We start from the raw sequence: 13,931 nt of genomic DNA on the forward strand, positions 1-13,931 counted from the left end.
TGACATATGTGTAAATGTGATAATTGTTTCTAGCTCTTTTGTATGTTAAGTGTATTTGTGTTTCCCAAATAATGTAAGCTTTCTAGAATGTGAATTTATTTATTTGCCAGCCTTGAGGCTTCAACTCAAAGCATGAGCACTGTCGTTGAGCTTCTTTTGCTCAAGATTAGCACTCTACCACTTGAGTCACAGCTCCACTTCTGGCTTTTTTTTTTTTTTTTTTTTTTTGGTAGTTAACTGGAAATAAGAGTCTCACAGACTTTCCTGCCTGGCCTGGCTTCAAACCACAATACTCAAATATCAGCCTCCAGAGTAGCGAGGATTACAGGCATGAGCCACTGACACCTGGCTAGAATGCAAAATCTGAGAACAGTTTGCCAAGCTGGTGTCCTCTAAAATAAATTGTTGATGATGCTAGCCTTCTGCAGGCTTATATCCTGGTAGTCCTAATTCTGACAAGAAGAGCTTGATGATGTTGACAATAACATCATAATTATTATACAAAAATGCTGTGTGAAATGGTAATAACTATTCTGTTAACCACTAAAATTTTAGCCATGATTAGACTAAGTTTTGTCTGTTTGGATCCTTCTGAAGCATTTGCATTCAAACATTTGGTCAATGACTATCAAGCATTTACCTGTCAAATGAGTTAGCTTTTAATACTTGCTGTTGGTTTTTATTAATACTTGGTTTTGTGTTTGCCTTGTGAAACTTTGTAATGTTCTCTGTTGTGTAGCATTTTTCAGAGACTAGGACATCATCTACAGGACAGAAAGAAGTAAGACAAGAATGGATGCCAGGTAAGCCCCGCCTAAAAACACTTTCTTCTAAAACTCTGTTGCTTAAATTTGTCCAAGAGCTCCTCATTGGTGCTGAGTCCCACCTGATCTATCTGTAGCTTCCTCTACTGTGGGGCATTTGGGGAAAAGGTAATTCTAGCAAAGATGGAGCATTAAAAGCCAAATCAGAGTAATTAATCAGTAGAATCTTCAGAGAAAACTGTTCAGACACACACAATTAAAAATAAAATAACCACTATTCAAACAAAAGAGGAAATGGTCAGAAATAGTCACTTGTGTTAGCGCTTGTAAAACAAGTAACCAAAACTGGGATTTTAAAATATCTTATTATCTTTAAGTAATTGTAGAAGGAAATTGCCATTTAACAAAGCAATTTATTAATATAATGCATCTTGATCATGTCACCTCTTTCAACATTCTCATCTATCCCTCCCAACCTACTCTTTTCCTCACTCTTATAAATTTTGTAGTATACTGAATTAACTGCATTTCTCCCCTATTTCTCCCCTTCATTTGTCTGCCTCTCATACCATGACCCCTCCCCACTCAAGAATTGTCTCCTGGTGTTCATCTGTTGAACTTTGACTATGCCTTTCTAAGGTACACTATTTGAACTCTCCCTTGAATCTGCCATATTTTGGTTAAAACATTTGTATACCCTTGAATACCAACAAATGAATTTAACTATTAGTTGAAAAACTAATTCTAGCTTATGAGGGAAAACATGCAACTTTTGTCTCTTGGCCTGACTTAACATAATTTTTTTCCAAGTCTTTCCATCTCTTTACAAATGGTACAATATCATTCTTTTTAATAGATGCGTAAAACTCAAGGGTGTATATATACCACATTTTCTTAATCCATTCATCCATTAAGGGGGGCATCTGGGCTGATTCTATACCTTGACTATGGTGAATAGTGCTGTAATGAACATGGTTGTGCTGGTGGCTTGTGCTGTACCTTGGTTTGTAATCTTTTGGATAAATGCCCAGGAGTGGAACTGCTGGATTGTCTGTAGGTCTATGTTTAGTTTTTTTGAGGAACCTCCATAATGCTTTCCATAGTGGTTGAACAAATTTACATAACCCATCCGGTTTCCCTTTTGGCTACAACTTCCCCGGCATCTGTTATTGTTTGTCTTCTTGATAGAGGCCACTGTAATTGGGGGGAGATAGAATCTCAGTGCTGTTTTGATTTGCATTTCCTTTATGGCCAGAGATGCTAGGTATTTCTTCATGTATTGGCCATTTTTACTTCTTCTGAGAAGACTCTTTAGCTCATTAGCCCATTTATTAATTGGGTTGTTGGTTGGGTTTTAATTTGTTCTCTCTCTATAATATGTATATTAGGTCATTATACAGTTGGTAAAAATCTCCCATTCTGTAGACTATCTTTTTAGCTTGTTGGCTAGGTCCTTTGACATGCAGACTTTTTAGTTTGATACAATCCCATTTATTAAAACTTTCTTTGGTTTGCTGTGTTTCTGGAACTTTACACACAAAGTTCTAACCTGCACCAAGGAGTCCTAATGTTTCTCCTACTCCTCCCAGCAATAGCGTCATGGTTTCAGGTCTTACATGGAGGTCTTTGATCCATTTTGACTTGATACTGGTACAAAGTAATAGGGATCCATTTTCAATTTTCTGCATGTGGATATCCAGTTTTCCCAGCACCATGTGTTCAAGAGTCTGTCTTTCAGCCTATGTTTCTAGCTCCCTTATCAAATAATAGATGGCTGTAGGTCTATGGGTTTATTTCTGGACCTTTTGTTCTGTTCCACTGGACCACTGTGTTTTTTTTTTTTAAGTTCTTATGCATCTATCATTATTTGATTTTAAAATATTTTCATACAACTCTTGATGGAAGGAAAACTCATGTATCTTTTTATTAGTCCATTATCATATAGTTATTTCAAAAAAGGATTCCCTAAGTAATTTATTTAGCTGGATGTCTTCTGACTCCTCCTTGCATTCTCCTTTTAGTAATGTTTTTCGTTTTAAACTTAAACAACAGATACTTCTGACTTGCTTTTTCCTGTGTGTTCCAGTCCTGGGGATTGAACTCAGGGCCTTAGTGCTGTCCCTGAGCTTTATTACTCAAAGATAGTTCTCTACCACTTGAACCATAGCTCCATTTCAGCTTTTTGGTGGCTAGCTGCAGATAAGAGTCTCACGGACTTTTCTACCCCAGCTGGCTTTGAACCATGATCCTCAGACCTCAGCTTTCTACATAACTAGGATTATAGGTGTGAGCCACTGGCACCCAGCATACTTTTGATTTTTATATTTTAGCTATTACAGTTTGTCCCATTCTCCTATACTAACAACACTAGATAAGAAAATTGCAAAGCCGGATTGATATCTTAATTTCCACAAGATTTAGCATCAGGGAAAAAAAAAACAAAATCCATAGGTCTGTGTTATACTTGGGAGTAGATCTCTTAACCCTATATGATTTTGTTACATAACTAGCCATTTGGGAAAATTCTGCCACATATTGACCCATTTCCCTAAAGAATACATACACATATACACATACACACATACAGTTTTTTTTTACAATCACAGATACAAGTTCTCCAAAAATGTAACTATCATTTTAAAAGATCAGATTTTATCTTTGGCAACAATAGTTGTTTCCTTGATGTGGTGAGCCTATTTCATTCATTTTCAAAGAAATACCTGCCAAATATCTAGATCTTAAGAAGTATGATGTATCTATTGGTCATTTTTTTAAAAATTTTTAAAGAACTAGTGCTGTGGCTCAAGTGGTAGAGTGTTAGCTTTGAGCTGAAGAGCTCAGGGATAGTGCCCAAGCCCAGAGTTCAAGTCCCACAACCAAAAAAAAAAAAGCAAAAAACATAAAAAAATTTAAATTATTATCATAAAGGTGATGTATAGCAGGGTTAGAGTTACATAACTCAGGTCAACAGTACATTTCTTTTTGGACAATGTCACCCCTTTCCTTGCTCTCTCCCAGTTTTTCCCTATCATCTCCACCCACAAGTTTTATATTTCATTTTCAACATAGGGTCTAGTGAGTACCCCTACTGTATTTGTCCACCCCTTGTCCCTCCATTTCCGTGGCCCCCTTATCCTCCCAAAGACAGATAAACAAGCATGACAGAAAACAAAAGCAGAATCAAAGCAGGAAAAAAAAAAAAAACCCTTGTTTCCATTTCCTGGAGTTCATTCCCCTAAGTATTATTTTATATTATCACATTATTGGTCATTTCTTAAGTAAATATAAAAACAAGCTGGGTGCCAGTGACTCACACTTATAATCTTAGCTGCTCAGGAGGCTGAGATCTGAGGAATGCAATAAGAAACCAGCCCAAGCAAGGAAGTCCATGAGACTCTTATCCCCAATTAACCATGAAAAATGCCAGAAGTGGAGCTGTGGCTCAAGTAGTATAACACTAGACGAGTAAAAATTCAAGGACAGTGCCTAGGCCCTGAGTTCAAACCTGAGGACCAGGACCAAAATAATAAAGTTCAAAAAAAAAAATGTTTAACTATTCCATTTTAAAAAGCAGTAAGTTCAGCATGCAACTCAAGTGATACAAATACACTTCCAAGAAATGGACATTGTACTTCAAGTTGTAGAAATTGTGTATTTATACTTTCTATTTAATCACATGAAATATTAAAGACATACACTCAAGGGCATAGATTTTAAAAGTTACAACTTTTTAGTGCTCTACCAATGTCATTCTTAAGTGAAGCTGAAATTATTTTCAAATGTTTCCCATGTGTGAAGAATACAATAAAGATTCATAGTTTTGGTGCAACTATCCTAATTTACTCTAGGACATTACCAATTTACCACTACTATCCCACTATCATTGTAATTTTAATGTAGTGCTAGGTGCTGGTGGCTACAGCTAGCTGATCTCAGAAGGTTGAGATCTGAGGATCTCAGTTCAAAGCTTGCCCAGGCAGGAAAGTCTGTAAGACTCTTATCTTCAATTAACCACCAGAAAACTGGAAGTGGAACTGTGGCACAAAGTGGAAGAGTGTTAGCCTTGAGTGATAAAGCTCAGGGACACTGTCCAAGCCCTGAGTTCAAGCCCCACGACTGACAGAAATAATTAAAATATAATTTTATTGTTATTATTAAGATGTTGAACAGAAGGGTTACCATTTCATAAGTCAGGTAATGAATATATTTCTTGTTTTGAATGTCATCCCCAGCCCTCCTCTCCCTGCACAAATTACATAGGTCATTTTCCACATAATACATACTGAATGAATAGCATGATTGCATTTGTTTACCCTTCCTTCCCTCCCTTTCTGCACCCCCCCCCCTTTTGCCTTCTCACTGTAAATCTGAACAATGGAAAGAAAATTACCATTTTAGCTGCATTATGAAAATAATTCTGAGCTGGGCACTGGTAGCTAACACCTGCAATCCTAGATACCCAGGAAGCTGAGATCTGAGGATTGCAGTTCAAAGCCAGCCCAGGCAGGAAAGTCCATGAGACTCTTTATTTCCAATTAGCCACAAGAAAACTGGAAGTAGCACTGTGGCTCAAGTGGTAGAGCACTCGCCTTGAGCTGAAGAGCTCAGGGACAGTGCCCAGACCCAGAGTTCAAAGCCCCAGGACCGATGAAAGGAAGGAAGGAAGGAAGGAAGGAAGGAAGGAAGGAAGGAAGGAAGGAAGGAAGGAAGGAAGGAAGGAAGGAAGGAAGGAAGGAAGGAAGGAAGGAAGGAAGAAAAAAAGAAAGGAAGGAAGGAAGGAAGGAAGGAAGGAAGGAAGGAAGGAAGGAAGGAAGGAAGGAAGGGAGGGAAGGAAGGAAGGAGAGGGAGAGAGGGAGGGAGGGAGGGAGGGAGGGAGGGAAGGAGGGAAAGAAGGAAGGAAGGAAGGAGGAAGGAAGGAAGGAAGGAAGGAAGGAAGGAAGGAAGGAAGGAAGGAAGGAAGGGAAAGGAGGGAAGGAGGGGGCAGAGAGGGAAGGAGGGAAGGAAGGAAAGAATTCTGATTTCAAGAATCACTTTAATAAAATGGTCCTAGGGATCCCCAGGAATGTATGCACTATCATTTGGGAATCACTGGTTTATTTTTTGGCAATACTAGGGTTTAAACTCAGGGCCTGGTGCTTACTAGGCAGGTGCTTGCTAGACTATCACCTGAGCAACATTATACCCCGGCCCTTTTGCTTCTGTTATTTTTCAAATGCCAGATCGTGTTTATACCTTCAGTTCTCCTATTTCCATTTTGCCAAAATAGCTGGGATGACATTCACTGAATCAGATGAAGTCTCCTGGCCTCAAAACATGATCCTCCAATCTCAGTCTATTGAGTGGCTAGGATTACAAATGAGCCATGGAACACAGCCAGTCTACTATTTTAGGACATTGGAAAATAAGTTGAATTTTAATAACTGACAACTGAAACACCTATTTAATATTATCTAATTTACTCTTTGAAAAGAATCCCATGCAGGGTAGCCCAAGTCTACTAACAGCAATCACGGTGGATCGTCTGCCTTTAGAAAGCACTCTAAGAGTCTCAGTTATCAGTTTTACTAGGCACTGATGTACTTTACAAATGTCACTTTATAGATTACAAACTAGATAGTGAAACAAAGTACAACAACATAATTACATGCAACTAATTTTCAAGACCAATTACAAAGAATTTGTGCCATTTTTCTGACAATTAGCTGCATTATTTCAGTATTTGTAAATACAAAATTCTTTCTACAACTAATTTTAGTAGGAGATATCAATGACATTGATGCACTTTGTTTATGTACAATGATTGCTGGCTTAGTTAGTTCATTAAGTACTACTTGCACTTCTTTCACCAAACAATTCAATTGTTACAATGACTGCCTACCTACCTACTTACCCAATGAATATTACTGATAAATAACTTTAATTGTTTTATATTTGGAAGCACATTTTGAAGCTAGACATAGTGGTTCATACCTGTAACCCTAGCTACTTGCAGGGCAGAGATCAGCAAGAGTGCTAGCCTGGGCAAAAGACCTACAAGATCTCTATCTTACTCTAGGAATGTAGAAAGCATAAATAGGAAGATCATGGTCCAGACACATATGGCATATATATAAAGTAAAAGGGGTTTGACATGGTTCACATGGTAGATGCTTGGCAAGTGCTAGATCCTGAACTCAACCCCTATTACTACCAAAAATAAATAAATTAAAATAAACTTCAAACTCTGGTATGATAGCACACACCTGTAATCCCAATACTCAGAAGGCTAAGGCAGGTGGATCTCAAGTACCAGGCTAGCTAGGCCTACACGACAACTCCTGGGACTGAAACTCAGGGCCTAGGCACTGTCCAGAGCTTTTTGCTCAAGGCTAGCGTGCTACCATTTGAGCCAGAGCTTCACTTCTAGCTCTTTCAGTAGTTTATTGGAAACAAGAATTTCATGGATGTTCCTGTCCAAACTGGCTTCAAACCACAATCCTTAGATCTCAGCCTTCTGAGCAGGAGTACAGGTGTGAGCCACCTGCACTCAGAACACACAAAAACAGACACACACCAATTTTTAAAGACCTGAACTGCATATATTCATTCACATTTAAAAAAATTATCCCAGGGGCTGGGAAGGTGGCTCAGTGGTAGAGCGCTTGCCTTGCATACATGAGGCCCTGGGTTCAATTCTCAGCACCACATAAGCAAAAAGAAAAAAAGCCGGAAGTGGCGCTGTGGCTCAAGTGGTAGAGCGCTAGCCTTGAGCTGAAGAGTTGAGAGACAGCGCCCAGGCCCAGAGTTCAGGCCCCACGACCGGACCCCCCCCCAAAAAAAAATTGTCCCAGTGTACTGATTTAAAAACAAAGTATACTAAACTAAAACAAATAATAATCATCAATAATCAAAGCTGTTTCAATTTAAAAGTTTTTAATTTTTTTCTTTTTTCATTTTTTGTTTGTTCTTAATAATGCTTCTTCAAAAAATAATGCCTCTTCATTCTCATTCTGAATCAGGATGGTTTGACATAGAATGACAAAAAAATACTGCTTTTTTTTTTTTTTTTAATAGCTCTTCCAGTGACAAAAGTGACTATTGTATTGACCAGCACTTGAGAGCTACTTCAGGTGATATAAATGGAGAACTAAGGGCTAGTGTAGTTCAGTGGTAGAATGCTTGTCTACCCATGTTGGAGGTCCCAAATTCAATCTCCATTACCAGTTAAAAAAAAAAAAAAAAGTAAAGAGAACTGTAGGGCTGGAACTGTACCTTAAGCGGTAAAGCACTTCCTTAGTAAACAAAAGGACCTGAGTTCAAATCCCAGTACTGCTAAAAGAAATAAAAGTAAACATGCTCTTGAATGAGCTTTTTAGACTTGTCAATTAGTTGAGATAGTGGAGCAACTTCTTCAGTGTATAATTAATCCCTGACAACAAAAGCTAAATCAATATAACTTCCTTCTTTAAAACCAGTAAAATAACTAGTTAGCAGGGAGCTAGAAAATTTTATGATTTCCAAGCAAGGTAGCCTCCTGTGAAGATGAAATTCCACTGGAAGCTTAGATGTTGATTTAGGGACCTAAAGTCATCTTTTTTCTACAAAAAAAAACACAAAGTAACACTTTAGAGAATAATGTTTTAAAACAAGACCAACTTCCTACTTAAAATAATGATATACTAACTTCTCATCATGGAAACTAAAGCTTCCTAAAACTTGCTCCTTACAAGTAAACTGAAAAATGGGGAAAGAAGCCAGATACTATGGTACATGCTGCAATCCTAGCTACTGAGAAGGCAAAGGTAGAAGCAGGAAGAAAGTCCAAGGCCAGTCTGGGCAAAGGATCCTGTCTCTAAGCAAATACAAACCAAATGGCTGTGAATGTGGCTCGAGTTGTATAGTGCTGAAGCTACAGGTCCTTGGTTCAATGTCCAGTATTGCAAAAATTTAAAAATAAGATTAAGAGAAGGGTGAAGACAAGATGAGAGTGACAGAAAGACAGACAGCCTTGCAAGAAATAAAAATTTTATTTTCTTTTTAAAAGAATGTAAAGTTGACACAGGGAAAAAGAGAACCCTAATGGCTAACCTACTGTGGTTCAATGAACCTGGCTCCACCTCAGTCCAACTGAAATCAAAATTTCTGTGGGTAGCTCACTAAGAAATCTCCATTTATGGCCAAGGTTGAAATCTTCTGCTCTAAAACTTGGGTGCAGTTCAGTGTTAAGAGTGCTTGTCTATCATTCATATAGCCTATGTTTCATTCCTACCAGTGGGAAAGTAAGCCAAGGCACAACTGAGAAAAGGAAAATCCATATACCAACGAGTTTTCTAAACCACTACAAATTCTCATTTAAAATAAAAATATGAAACCAGACACCTATGGCTAACACCTGTAATCCTATACTAAAGAGGTTAAGATCTGAGGATTGCAGTTCAAAGCCAGCCAAGGCAGAAAAGTCGGCCAAACTCTTTATATCCTATTAATCACCTAAATCTGGAAGTGGAACTAGGGCTCAAATGGCAGAAAGCCAGCCTTCAGTAAAAAGGCTAAGGGGCAGCACCTAGACATTGTGTCTAGCTCTGATATCAACACAAAAATTAAAGCTGGCACTAGTGACTCACACCTATAATCCTAGCTACTCAGGAGATTGAGATGTGTGGATTACGGTTCAAAGCCAGCTCAGGTAGGAAAGGCCAGAAAACTGAAGTGGAGGTGTGGCTCCAAATGGTAGCCTTGAGCAAAAGAGCTCAAGGACACTACCCAGATTCTGAGTTCGGCCCCACAACTGACAAAAAATAAAATATAAACATAAATATGAAATGTAGAGTACTAGTATTGGAATGTATTTATAATTATCTTTAAATTTAACTTGATTAAGATGTAACAATAAATTCACCAGCTCCTATAGCTGTCCTATGATCTAATCTTCAGGGCCACATTATCACCACTCAATTATTAAGTTTATAGCCAAGCACTATAATCACGCCTGTAATTCTAGCTACTCAGGAGACTGAGATCTGAGAATTTCAGTTCAAAACTAGCCATGGCAGAAAAGTCTGAGACTGTTCTCTCCAATTAAGCTGCAAAAACAGCAAGTGGAGATGTGAGTAGCATTCCCGCTTTGAACACAAAAAGCCAAAGAATACAAGACCATGTGTTCAAGCACAGGTACTACCATAAATTATATACATACATACATATAATTATAAGAATTGGACCACTTACCATCTTAGACTTGCAAACATAAGCACTACCTAGTCTTCATTCACTCCTCCTGTTTAAAATAAATTTTTCTGGATGCCACATTATACCATGTAACAATGTCAAGTTGACCCAACCTAAACTATCTTGCTCCTAAAGAACAAATTCAGTCAAATTTTCCATTGCCTAAATTACACATTTTAAAATAAGAAAAAAAAATCCAGCAATCCTAAATTGACTCATTATCATATATTTGGAATATTAGGATGCCCACAGAATCACACTGAACATAGCTCAAGTGAATAAAATCTTTACATATTTGTCAACTGTTTTAAATTCTTATTTCAAATGACTGAGTCTTCATCAATTTTGGGCAAAATGCTTAAAACTTGATAATGTAAGAAAACTGTCTTAGATGCCTTGTTATACTGGTCTAATTCCTTTAACTTCAACTTAGAACAGAAAATAATAAAATGTAACTGTTCTATTGAGGCTCTGGGGAGGGGAACATTGGGGGAGGGGGAAAAGGGCATTACTGAGGTTTAAACTCAAGGCCTTAACAAAGTTGCTAGGCAGATGCTCTACATGAGTCACGCACATACACCTTTCATGTAGAGTCTTAAACTATTTACCAAGGTGGCCTTGGACTGCAATGCTCCTAACCTTTGCCTCCCAAGTAGATGATATTACAGGCACTCACTATAATACACAGTTGAGATATGGGCCTGAATCTCCTTAACTTTTTATGAATCAAGATCTTCCCAACCTCTAGAGTAACTGAGGTGTACAAGTGTAAACCACCACCCCAGCCTTTCAGTTTAGTTTTATATGTGACCAAGGGTTACTACAGAGTCACTACTCCTCATTATTTTAAACAAACAACAATCTAACATAATCTTCTGGGTAAAACAAGATATCCAGTCATGTTCAATGAGTATTGAAATGGCTATTACAAGGTGATTCAAGAACCACTCATTCTAAAATCACTCAATGAAAACTGAAAGAAAAAGACATGAACTAAAGAGGAAAGAAAGAACTGGCAAAAGTATCAGAAAAAAAAAATGTTCTCACAAATACAAAAACTTAACACCACATTAGGCATGTATTTTAAATGTAAAGAACCAGGCAGATTCCGTAAGGTTAACTGCCCCACCGGAGGCCAGCAATCCACAGTTCACTTAGAATGATGTCTAATGATGTTACTACAACACTGGCTTAATGGGGGAGGGGGAGTGCACCAAAAAACAAAAACAAACAAACAAAAAAACAGCTTCCAAGTGAGAGAGCTGGAGTGTGACTGGGCTGCATGAATTAGTTTAAATATTTGATGCTTAATTTAGGGGAAAAGTAAAGAGATCCAGAAAAAGTATTCATACACAAAGAGAGAAACACCTCAACTGAAGTGTAACCTAAATGAAGATTAATTTTCAAAAATAACATCTGCTGCATCCTAATGCAAGCGAATTGTTTCAAGAGCAAAGCCATCATAGAAAGTGAATGGTCCTTATAAAACTCACTACAAAGTATCTCCAAGTGACTTATTCAGCACTAATTTTCATTAATTCTGAAAATGACTTGCAATTGTTTCTTTTCTCTGACTTTAAGATTTGCACTGAAGGTACTTAGCTAATTAGAAATAGGCATTCCTGCCTCAAGAATTTAAAACTTAACATGAAGTATTTTTTAAAGAAAACTCATCGAAAAACCTGAAAATGCTACTTCTACTTCATAAAATGTTATATTTTCCCGAGGAAGACTTTTAATGTCAGTAATTTACATAATTCCTCACTACATTTGGAGCTAAAGCTACTAAAATAATTAATTCTGGTCCACCTCTATTTGTTCTGTAACAAACTCATTCAGAAACACAAACTAGGGCAGCATTATCGAGTAGTAATGAGAAACCCTATTGTTAGATGTATCGACCATTTATTTACACTTTGGAAGAGCGGGTGCTAATATCAGAACTTGCCAATATAGAGAAGCCCTTAGAAGGGAAAGTTACGCGTTAGAACTTACCGCATATATTTCAGCAGAAAGATATTTAGTCTTGACACCAGACAGTAAACGTAATTTATGAAATTATCTTTAAAAATTCCCAAACGCTGCGTCCTAATGGTTACTGTTTGCAATTGCGTATTTCTGGATCTCTTAATTAGGGATTCTACCTGGTTTCTGCCAGCAAAAAAAAAGTATCGAATCTATTTCTTACACCACTGGAATAATCAAACCGCTCCTGAAACAGAAAGGATGCAAAACCTGGCCCAAGACTCCAAGCCTGCAAAAAGTCTAACCCCCTGACTGTCTTGGGATGTTATTCCTACGGAAGGAGCAATCCCACCTTCAGCGGCGGTCCGTAACCGGGAGCACTTACAACACGGGACGAAACAAAGCCCCAAAATAGGTTTTTAATGTTTTCAAAACAAAAACAAATTCACCACGGCGGTGGAGAGCGAGCGGGAGACCCATCCATCTTCACCGTGGCTTTTCCCTCCACACCCGGTAACGGGGATCAGTGAACTCAACACACGCAGGGTCCGGGGGACACCGAGCTGGAGAGACCCGCACAGCGGCCGGGGGACGCGTGCGGAAGCCAACGCCCTCCATTCCACACCAAACTCTACTCCGACTTCAACCCCGCGGGCCCGGCCCCCACCACAAGGTGAACTAGGGCCCCCCCACCCCACCCCGCCCCACCCCACCCCGAGACCGGCGCTACGGGAAGCGAAGGCTCCGCGCGGGGCCGAGAGGTGGGGGTTCCCGCACGCCGCCATCACCCACAATACCCAAAAAGTAAACAAATCAAAGCGGGAGACCCGGACCGGAAAGATACAACCGGGAAGAGAAAGTGAGGCACAATGAGGACGCAAAACCTGGCCGGGGAGGAAGGGAAGGGGGAAATAAAAAGGAATGGAGCGATTTCTTCCGAGGAGATGAAAGGCAGCGACTCGCCGCGGCCTCCCCCCCCCCCAGCGCCCCGGCCCCCCGCCCCGCGCCCGGCCCGGCCGGGGGCCCCGGCGCAACTCCGCAGGAACAACAAAGAGGAGCTGGAGCGGCTGCCGCCGGAGTTGAACGGGATGGACCGCCAAACTGCGAGTGGAGTTGGGGCCGCGAGACCAAGTTGGGAGACCGAGGGGCTCCGGGCACACCGCGGCCCGTCCGGCCCGGCCCCGGTCCTGCCCTACCCTGCCCGGCCCGACCGGGCCGGCGGCCACGCTCGCTACCGGGACGCACCCGGACGCGCGCTCCCGTTCGCCGCAGCCGCCCGGGCCGGGACCGCCGCCGCCGCCGGGAGCCCCCGCCCCGGGGCGGGGCGCGCGGGCCCGGGGGAAGGGGAGGGGACATGGCGCGTTACCTGGGCTCGGGCGCCGCTCTCCCGCCGCGGCTCGTCGCTCCCGGGGAGCCGACTGGGGCGCCCGCCCGCTCGCTCCTCGGCCCCCGCCCCGGCCGTCCGGGCCGGGCACGGCAGCCCCTCCTCGGCGCCGCGGCTCGCGCGGGCCGGGCCGCCTCGAGCTCCCGGGCGGCCCCGCGACGGGAGGGGTGGGGGAGGGCCTCTCCCGCGGGACGCCCGCTAGCCCTCACCCGCGCTCCCGCCCCCCCCGGACGGCCGCAGGGCCGAGAACGGAGCGGAGAGGACCTCCGGAGCCGAGCCAGTGGCGGCGAACGCGGGCTCCGCCACCCGAGCCGCTCCGTTACCGCAGCGGCGACGACGACCAGGGCCGTGTTGTTGCTGCCAACTTGTCGGGAGGACACTGAGCATGCGCACGCGGGGACCACATCCGGGTAATTTCAGGGTTTGGCTCCTCTCCCCAGCTGCTCTCCTTTCTCCCGGCTGCTCCCGCCTCCCGCCCCGAGACGAGAGGGTCGCTCTGCGCAGGCGCCCGCGGGCAGTGGCCCGGCCCTGCCCTGGCGGAGCGCGCTGCGCTGTCTCCGCGTGGACTGGCTACTCCTGGAGGGCGTCGTCGGAGAAAGTGCCACCCGGTG

General features: G+C 41.8%; 1 protein-coding gene across 3 annotated transcripts in view; it reads right to left on the reverse strand.

Moving 5' to 3' along the window:
* Smad4 (SMAD family member 4) overlaps nucleotides 1-13,696 on the reverse strand; it is a 57,781-nt gene extending 44,085 nt beyond the window's left edge. For all 3 annotated transcript variants that reach the window (XR_011373476.1, XM_070029127.1, XM_070029128.1), the window contains exon 1: nucleotides 13,303-13,696. The gene's annotated coding sequence lies outside the window, so the exon portion shown is untranslated. The remainder of the gene's footprint in view (nucleotides 1-13,302) is intronic.
* Between the last annotated feature and the right edge of the window lie 235 nt (nucleotides 13,697-13,931).

This window comes from Dipodomys merriami, unplaced genomic scaffold, assembly GCF_024711535.1.
Source record: "Dipodomys merriami isolate MVZ:Mamm:240054 unplaced genomic scaffold, mDipMer1.0.p SCAF_2, whole genome shotgun sequence".
Lineage (NCBI taxonomy): Eukaryota > Metazoa > Chordata > Mammalia > Rodentia > Heteromyidae > Dipodomys > Dipodomys merriami.